Source organism: Geospiza fortis, unplaced genomic scaffold (assembly GCF_000277835.1).
Source record: "Geospiza fortis unplaced genomic scaffold, GeoFor_1.0 scaffold192, whole genome shotgun sequence".
NCBI lineage: Eukaryota > Metazoa > Chordata > Aves > Passeriformes > Thraupidae > Geospiza > Geospiza fortis.
Genome location: NW_005054315.1, coordinates 6768456 through 6774925, shown reverse-complemented (window position 1 = coordinate 6774925; position 6470 = coordinate 6768456).

Below are 6470 nucleotides of genomic sequence, written 5' to 3'. Positions count from 1 at the left end.
TACAATTTTTTTTTATTTTTTATATATTTTTTTAACATTGTTAGTTGGTCTTTTTGTTTCCCTTCTGGTTATCTGTACTTTTCTTGTTTCTCTCATGAGAACTTTGGAATTGGTACTGTCTAAAGTTTCCAAACTTGTGAGAAATTCGATAGGACTTATAAACTCTTCAGGCTGTCAAAATGGTCTCTTCCCTGCAATTTTTCCAAACATGAAAGCTACTTTGTCAGACTAAAGATTTCCCAGATGGAAATGAAATAAACCTTTTATCTGAAAAAAGTTCTTAAACATGTGCTCAGCTTAAGTATGTTAGCAGGTCATTTAAACCAGGATGCTTCATAGGGAACTGTGGTAAAAGACTATAGATAGGGGTTCTAGACTATATATAACTCTGCTTCTGCCTTTTTCAGGTAATAGAAAAAAATCCAATACATGCTGTATCATTTGGTACCGTGAAAAAAAAAAAAAAAGGAGAGAATTCCTAAGTAACAATAAAGGAAGGTGCCTTACATGCAGCCTTTGAGTAAAACTGCTGACGTTTTGGATTGATAACTCTTTAAATTAATGATACATTTAAATAAATACCTAAATTGCAATGGAATTTCATGTTATATCTACATTAATAATACAAAATGAATTAGTCATGGTTAATGTTATAAAAAATATCAAATGAATTAATAATGATTGGCCCCTTATTGCAAAATGGGCAACACTTTATATTAAGTGGCAAATCATTCTTACTTCCTTTGGTATTTCTTGCAATAATTTTAATCATGATGAATTCTTTTGGTATTCAGGCATATATAATGCAAGATTCTATAGGAAGTCCATTGTAATTTAGCATAATTTTGATAAAAGCATTACTTTTTAAGCCTGCCACTATATTTAGGGCCAGGACCAGGCTGAATTTAGGCACTTTGACGTTTTTCCATCTGGCACAATGTAGCTGTCATGGGATGTCTCTCAGAATTGTGGATACTGGTGAAGAAGTGGGTAGGGGAATAAGTCTTGTGAGAGACTGACCCAGCCTGTTCATGATAAATAAAATTCTGATTAAAAATCACCTTGTTATGGTACCTTTAAAGGTATTATCTTTAAAAATATAAATTAATAATTAATACTAAAAATTTATTTCAGTCTTAAGGTCACATCTAATATATGTTGACAGTTTTGTAATATCAATTCTCATGTTAGGGACCTCTGTTTCCTGGGATTCCTTGATCTTCCCATAGAAAATCTCACTGCTATGAGTTGATTTTTTGCAAATGTTTGGTCTGTGGTCTTGATCCTGTGATGAGTAGGCACACCACAAGGCCAGCAAAACAATGCTTGAGTGGACTTAAAGGAGAGGAAGACTTGGTAAACTTAAAGAATGCTTTATTTTTGGCAGCAGAAGGGAAAAGAAGAAAGCGTGAGCAAAACTAGAGGCGACTGTATGCTAGACATGCCCTAAGTCTGCATGTATGCACAAATGTGTCCACCAACATTATACTCTAGGGAAATTTTTCTACTAGAGGTGTTTGTGGTCCTTTCAAAAAATACAAATAAAGCAAGGAACCTATCAGATCTACATGTACATGGAGCTGTCACATAGGAAAAATCAAGAATGTCTCCTTGGTGGATAGTTTGGTTTGTTTTGAGGCTGTGGGCACCCAACATGGGCAATGCCTAGAGCTGGGAGCCTTTCTCTGGTCTACAGGCAGGTAAAAGGCCCCAGCCTAACAAACAGCAGAGCACGGATTTCCCTTCATATGCTATGAAAGCTATCAATGAAGCATTTGGAGTTTTATTTGTTTGTTTGCTTGCATTGCTCTTCTTTTATTATTTTATTTATTTGTTAAAAATGTCATTTAAGTACTTTCAAATACGCATTCTTTCCGAGTTTATAAGAGAAAGGGTTGCTGTCAGACAGTCACCCTCTGAGTACAGCTGAACATTGTCTCTGTGGTGATACCTCCCAAATGACATTTCAGAGAAAATACCTTTTCTATCATGGGAAATGTTGTCTTTATTGCTGTATCTCCTGATTTTGGACCTATCTGGTTAGTTAACCGTGTTCCCGTCTGTGGTGGGTTGACCTTGGCTGGATGCCAGGTGCCCCCATCCACCAAGTGCCACCAAGCCTCTCCATCACTCCTCTGCCCAGCTGAACAGGAAAGGGAAAATAAGATGGAAAGGACTCATAGGTTGAGATAAGCCAGTTTACTAAAGGAAAAGTGAACACTTGTGTGTGCACCAGCAAAAAAAGAAAAAAAAGAGGTTTATTGTATACTTCCCATTGGCAAGCAATGGCAGCCATTTCCTGGGAAGAAGAGTTTCAGCAGGCACAGCAGCTGCTCTGGAAAGCAAACATCAGCAATAACAATGTCCTCCTCTTCCTTCTCCTTCACTTAGTTTTTATATCTGAGCTGACATCATTTAGTATGGAGATATTCCTTTGGTTAATTTGGGTGTGATTGTCAAGTTGTGTATCCAGTATCTCGCCCTCTCCCAGTCCCTAGACTGGGGGGGATATTAGAGAGACAGTGCTGATCCTGTGGCAGTTCTGCTCAGAAGAAGCCAAAACACTGATGTGCTTCCAACACCCTTCCAGCTACCAGTGCAGAGCACAGCGCTGTGAGGGCTGCTGTGGTGAAAAGGAACTCCAGCTCACTCCTATACACCTTTACAGGTTCTATCTTTCTCAATAGCATCTTAAAATTAATATCTTGAGCAACTCTGCAACTTCTTGCTGCTGGGCTGCTTTTCTTCCATTTTGGCTTTGCATAGACTAAAAATTGCATTAAGATCAGCATTTTTAGTGGACAGATTTGAAATGTCCTATATGTCTCAGAAGGCTGTATTGCTGGCTTTGGTTTCCTTCCATTTACTTTGGTCAGTTGGATGAAACCATAGATAACTTCAATCCTTACTTGACTGCTCAAGAGCCCCATCCAAACATCTGGGGTTCTTTTCTGGATGGAGGAATGGAGTTCATTGGAGACAAAAGCTGTACTGAAAGTGAATCCCTCAAATTTAACAGCAGATGAGATGAAGCCTTTTGAGATTTTCTTAACCAGTAAACCTATAATTTCCTTAGAGGAATTTTGATCTCTGCTTTTCCCAAGGGATAAATTGCCTACAAACTCTGTCATAACATATTTGAGTTGAAGACTTAATGGGTTTTGCAGGTAAGTCAATAGTTTGTTCTTAAAATTCTTAAGAAGCAAAAGGAAGGGGAGGGGAGGAAAAGGGAATGAAGTGGATGTGAGGCAAGGCAAGGGAAATAAAGACAAGGGACCACCAATACAAACCATCCTTTTCTTTTTATTTTTTTGGCATTGATACTAATACTAATCAGGTTTGCATTCATTGTGGGAATTTTTATTACTGGGATTCAAGAACTGACCCTACAGAAAATTCTATTTTCCTTCCCAAAAATTTATGTTAAACTATGAAAGATATGCATGACATCATGATACTACTAAATTCAGTCATTATATATAGATTTCCTAGTGAGTATATAAAATATAGATATAAATGCTCCCAAATTTTGTTACATATATGAAAGTAAAAAAATTCCAAATATTCCTATATTGTTTAAGCTTTTGTATTTTCATCCACAAAGCAAAAATCAGAGATAAGTACAGATCAACAGCCAGGTGCATGACTGTTTATCCACATTTTATGCATACAATAGCAATCACTCACCATGAATAAAAATTACATTAGTTCTTATACAAATGACATTTCCTAAAGACAGACTATTTTTAAACAGATACCTAAATACAAATGTGTGCACCTGCAAGCTTAAAAGGCCACTGGAAGCTATCAGCATGGAAAGCATCACCTACAAACAGACTCTGTTTAAAATAGGACTGCATTTAACACCTGTAACGTATTTAATTTTGCATTTTTGCTGTTTTACTTGTTTTCTAGCAGTTGCATGTAGCTTTTTTGTTTTAATTGACTATTTCCATATTATATATATAGACCATCACTAAGTACTCATACATATTTACTTAGGTTGATCTAGTCTAGCAGGAAAAGTCAATCAAACCAATTATTTGATATCTAAAATAAACAATTTCTGCTAAAAAAATGTAGAAGATGATGAGATACAGACAATCATACAAGTTTAGCTGGCATTTTTAATTCATGTTGAACTCTTTCATTCTTATAACCAAGGTATTTCTACCTTTCCCTGACACTGATGAAATTTAATCATGTGCCAAAGTGGTATCTGTTTGTCAGGTTCACATTGCAGTAAGAGAGAAGTATTTGCGTAAAATGCATTTAACCCATTCCAGATTTTTACTTTAAGATTAAAGAAATTAATCAGGCTACTGCATAATCATTTTAAGGAACATTTCTTTGCTTTCTTAGTCAAAACACAATAGCAAGATAAAGCATAAACCCCACTAATTGTATGATCATGCTCTGCCTTAATAGATACCATGGCTCTTTATAAGAATTTTGAAAGTTTAATTTTTTAAATAGATGAGAACTCAGTATTTCTCAGACCAAGAGGACTAGTTACTTGATAATATTTAAATCAGGATTGCACCTGTTTCTTTCAAATATGGGCCAAGAATTTTTAAACTTTCTTCAACCCACCACAGTATTCCAATAAGTTTTAAAATACAGATGCTTTACCTGCAGTTGTGTAGTACTTATTTTGATATATTTTTTTCTGCCTAGATTGTTTCATTTAATATGAAAAGGGTTTTGTTTGATTTTATTTTTTTTTAGGTTGAACATTATAGAAAATTTCTTTTTTCCACCCTAACTTTTTAGAGTCCAACTGAAGGCTAAAAACTGAGGATTTGTTCCTCTGCATAACTTAAGCAAAAATGTGTCCTGCTTCAATGGAACATAGGTGATCTGACAGGGCTGCAGAATAATTTAGCATGCAGATTTTAGAAAGTAAATTCTGAAAGGGAATATACCCAGGAACTCTGAAAATGTTAATAAAAGGTTCTTCATTCTAAACCACTGGTGACATTTGAGGGCAAAACCTTTTGCATTTTGATCTGCCAAGGTCAGGAAATACAGACTCACTTCCATATATTTCTCCCATATCTGGAAGGAGAGTCTAAGAAATTAAAGTGCTCTTGTAGATATATCCTTTTCTATTCAATATTATTACAATTCTTATGACAAAAAGAATCTTTACTAATAATTAACTTTGTCTGGACCTGTGAAATCAACTTGTAATATCTTGCTATTATTCTGTAGTCTGAAAAACCTTTTCATCTGTATGCTTTTATATTTATTGTCCAACGGTGATTGGGGTCATTCATTAGGAGAAGTATCTCTATTACTTTGACAAAAAGGTGATAACCTTGCCTTATTCTGGGCCAGGTATTTATTAATGACTCCCAGATACCATTTTCCAGTACTATGCACAGCAGTATTTTAATAAGAGGGTACAAATTGGATAATACAAATGTCCTCGATCCGTTCTTACAACTCCCAGTGATTGTGATGACAATGCCCACAATGCTCTGTTAGATTGTTTTTGATGACTGCTCCAGGCAGCATGCTTCATCTGGAACCACATTTGCAGGTGTTTCACGGTCTCTGGACTCCTTCAGTCAAGCTTTGTTTCTTCCTGAGGGGATGCATTGTCACACAGCCCCCCTAAAGCTTTCCAATACCTGTCCTGCAAGGGATTTGTCTGCAGGAGATTCATTCCTGACTTCATAGATCCTTATGTGAGTGACCCAAGTTGGCACAGCCAGGTGGCATCCCAGAATATCTGTTCCAAACTTAGGCAATGTCATCTGCAGCAGCCCAGGTTCAAGAAAGGTTAGATGAGAAATTAGGAGCTTCAGATGCTTCAGTTAAAGGCCTAAAAAGTTGTCACAAAGTGGGCAATGGTCCTTTGCACAGTGTTGGTTATCTAGCTTGCCTAAAGGACTGTGAGCGCTCCCCATCGCTATTGGTGCCAGCTCCAGCCATGTTTTTCCCATTGCCTTGCATTAAAAGCAAGGCCCTGTTATTCTGCCCTTTGTTTAAATTTTTGAAGTTCTCTTGTCAACTACCACTAGCTCCTAGAAGCCTCAGGTCACTCATCAGGTCACTTCATAGCTTGTTTGAACAGTTCACTCAAGTAAAGTACCAGTAAATTCTGCATTTCGAATATAAGATTCTTTTCAGTCATTAATTGAAGTAGTAAAAAGCGATAGAAAAATAATATGAGAAAAGGTGCAAGACCTGGGGAGGCTGGTAAGCCTGGTTTCAGAGGTAGTAAGTGTAGCTGCTAAGACATTACATACATTCTTCCAAAGATGCCACTCAGTCACAGAACTTAAGATGGGAATTCATGCATATCTTCCCTAGCTATGTGTTAAAATCATGCTTTGCTGCACTCTTCTCCAATCTGAAATAACAAATTTCCTGTGTGCTTGTTTTGATGGGGACCTTGAATCTGTTAAAAATGTTGATGCTGCTTTTCTTCCTGAGATTTTTTTTCTTTAAAATATTTGGTG